This window comes from Lactuca virosa, chromosome 7 (assembly GCF_052849685.1).
Source record: "Lactuca virosa cultivar CGN04683 chromosome 7, Lactuca_virosa_CGN04683_v6, whole genome shotgun sequence".
NCBI classification, from domain to species: domain Eukaryota; kingdom Viridiplantae; phylum Streptophyta; class Magnoliopsida; order Asterales; family Asteraceae; genus Lactuca; species Lactuca virosa.
In genome coordinates, this window is record NC_136432.1 from 57347651 (window position 1) to 57351253 (window position 3603).

At 36.5% G+C, this 3603-nt stretch overlaps 1 long non-coding RNA gene across 2 annotated transcripts; it reads left to right on the forward strand.

The window, feature by feature from the left end:
* The first annotated feature begins 318 nt into the window (after positions 1-318).
* Positions 319-3058, forward strand: LOC145126099 (uncharacterized). 2 transcript variants are annotated; one of them, XR_013716319.1, is made up of 2 exons: positions 319-964; positions 1768-3058. It is a non-coding gene; the product is annotated as an uncharacterized LOC145126099 (long non-coding RNA). The 2 variants fall into 2 exon arrangements; XR_013716320.1 differs by having other exon boundaries at positions 1833-3058.
* The last annotated feature ends 545 nt before the right edge of the window (positions 3059-3603 follow it).

Here is a 3603-nt window from a genome sequence, read left to right on the forward strand (position 1 = left end):
CAATTTCAAGTCATAAACTTCATTTTTATTTCTCATTAATTTCATCGATAAATGGCTTATAACTTATCAACGTAAGATTACAACAGTGCCCTTATTTTACTGTTTTAGATTTAATTACATTATCCATAATGAAAATTGACAGAAATATATGCGTTAAATTAGTTTTGTTTTTTGGGTAAGATGGTATACTTTTCAAAGAGTGATTGACTATTTGTTTTTATACAAATAAAATAACTAGACAGCTGTCAATTTAATTGATAAATATATTTTTATATAAAAGTGTTTTTCCACGTAATAAAAATGAATACGAATCGGACCTTCTTACGATCCATTAACCCGTGTTTTCCCCACTCCATCTCCTCTCATCCCCTCCGGATCGCCTCTGCCACCATCGAATTGATTATCCCGGCGAATCTCTCCTTACAGTTTGCCCTAAATCGACACACCAATGATCGGCAGTTCGGAACCAGCGGCGTCTATCCAACATCGCTCCATATATACCATCCCATCGACGAACCTCTGTTCTCCAATCGAAGTCAAACATATACTCTTTTCTCTGCTCCGACCATCGATGTAGCTACATCTATTGCTCTCATGTCGCATACATAACTTTCTTGCTAATCAATCGGCTCCCTAATTCCAGGAAACATGATTACTTAGCTTACATCGACTACGTGAAATCACTTGATGCGCTACTTCTCCTCTTCCGGGTTTGGTATTCATCTATTGCCTTCAACCTATATTTTCAGCATCTAGGGACTACAATTCATCTTTTCCCGCATTCAATAGCATGTGCACAACAGTTGTTCAATGAAATGCTCACATGAATTGGGAGTGCATTTCTACTGTGGGTATGCATCTCGTTCGACTTATTGCACATATAGTTCTGCTGCAAGTTTCTTCCTAAAGTTTCCTGCAGGATTGGTTGTACCTGAGTATATCCATCTCCGTTGGTTCATAATCGGTGAGCTCTCTCTCTCTCTCTCTCTCTCTCTCTCTCTCTCTCTCTCTCTCATTTTTCTGAATTTGTCAAATCGATTTGTCTACGTTTTACCACAACTGAATCACTTGTTGGTCCTCAATCGATTTCTACGATTAGTTGAGTTTCTTTTGCTTTCTGTAAAGTTTTAATTGTTGATTTATATTTTGCTGAGTAATTTGTTCTGATTTTTGTGAAGTCTGCATATCATCGGTTCATCACTCTTTCTGATTTTTGCCGATACCTGATTGTCGAATCTTCAACTCTGCATAGCTTCAATTCATCACTAGGCAGTTCTGATTTTTGTTGAGACTTCATATTTGATCAGTTGATTGTTCATTTGTTCTTGGATTGTAAATCAAGAAATTTAAACATAAACATTTTAGTTATCATCATACAACGAATGAGAAGGCAAACAGGCAACAAGTTGCACCGCTAAGCCCTTTTGTATGGTAAAGTCAATTCTTTTGAAGACTACGTCCATAGATCTTGGGGATATAACATTGCTATAAATGATCCGTTGTAGTCTACTAAGAAGCTGCACCGCATCCGGCGCAAGGAAACCAAACATATCAAATGAAAATGGTCATCTTACGTTGATAAGTTATAAGCCATTTCTCGATGAAATTAATGAGAAATAAAAATGAACTTTATGACTTGAAATTGCAAAACAATGATTTCTTTTCCTTTTGTAATTTTCCAGTGATCGTAATATTATGTTCACAAAATTTTCGCAATTTTAACTTATATCCAATGACCGTTACTCTATTGTCTCATTAACAACTTAGTCATTAAGAGAGCTGAAGGCGCTGTGAATTTGATGTGCCTTCTTCCACAATTGTCTGACCCGCAGAGTGAGCTCCTTCTACTTCGGTCTTGTATGGGTATTGCTAAAATTTTCTTTGGGCTGAGGACGTGCCAACCCGTTCACATGGAGGAGGCGGCGTTGTTCTTCGATAATGGATTACGCGGGGCGATTGAGGACATTGTGGTTTGCGGTGGCCCCTTCTTTGGCGACTTACAGTGGCGACGTGCTTCCCTACCCATTCGGTTTGGTGGTTTGGGTTTATACTTGGCAGTAGAGGCTACCTCATATGCTTTTGTTACCTCAAGGGCCCAATCTTGGGTATTGCAAGTCCACATCTTACGAGATAGCGGTATTTATGGTATGGATTCTGATTATGCTTGTGCCTTAGATTCTCTTCGTAACAAGCTTTCGGATATTAACCTTAGCAGTTTTACTACTAAGGACACCGCCCCCCCTAAATCCCAGAATACACTGGCGAGTTTCCGTTTTAGTAAAATTATCCAAGATATGGAGGTGAATTTTAATATGCCGGCTCGGCAGAAAGCAGTTTTTCAGTGTTTACGTACACCACATGCTCAAGATTTTTATCTAGTTATCCCTATAGATGGGTTTGGCCAACATATATCTCCGGTGGAGTATCGTACCATATCACTTATATCTTCCAAAATGATTCTAGTTATGTCATATGTTCTTCATATCACTTATAAAACTTAGCTTTCATAATCATACCTTGTTTACAAAATATGAATCAATCTTAATCTTTTACACAGTGATGTTGATGGGGTCGCTAGTTTATGTTGATGGTACCGTTTGAAATTGATGCAGTTTCTGCACCCGAGGTGTGTTTTCTTGGTACACTTCTATTAATTTTGATGTTGTAAACATGTTTTTTTAATGCATTTGGCTCATGAACTTTTAAGTTAAATACAAGGATGTAAGGAGAATCGATCAACTTCCAATTCCTATTACAATATTGAAATAAAGAATGCGTATGTTACTCTATGGATACTTAGTTGTAATTAAGTTGAATGGAGATGCCATATGCAGGTGGTAGCTGCCATGTGCTCAACATTCCCTTATGTTAGCAAAGTAGTCATGAAATACGCTAGTTCTAGTAATGTTTTGTAAAGAAAATATGAGCAAGTTTCAAGATAATAGAACCACATTTATTGGAAGCTAATATGAGGTTTGATTGATTGTATTGGATTCAGGTATTGTAATTTTATTCAAACAATATTATCACTGAAATAATTAAGTATTTTTTTAATTTATAGCAATTACATCAACATAGTATCGTCTTTTCTTGTATTTTCCTGATTAGTGACGACTTTTTTGGTCTCTAACAGTAAATATTTAGTGACCACTTTTTGGTCACTATGGTCATTAATATGGTATTGAAAACCAGTGACATTTTTGTGGTCCTTAAAAGTGGTCACTAATTGAATAAAACAATGACGACTTTCTTTAATTAGTGACAATATTCGGTGACGAAACGGGTGGTCACAGATTTAGTGATGAGTATATTTTAGTCACTATTTAGTGACCATATTCAATTTTGGTCACAAAATCGATTTTGTGACGGACCTATAGTGAGCAAAAAGTGAACTGGAATTTTCGTCACTAAATCATTTTGTGACAAATCGTTCTACTGTTAGTGACCATTTCGTTTTGGTCACTAATTGGCATTTTTTTTTGTAGTGATCGGCACCTAATTAAGTTCACGTATCAAAAGTTTAACCTACCCTTGGTGGAAAAGTATCAATCATTGAAGATCTGCGTCTTGATTGGAACGAAATATGTAATTAAAGCTAAGCAT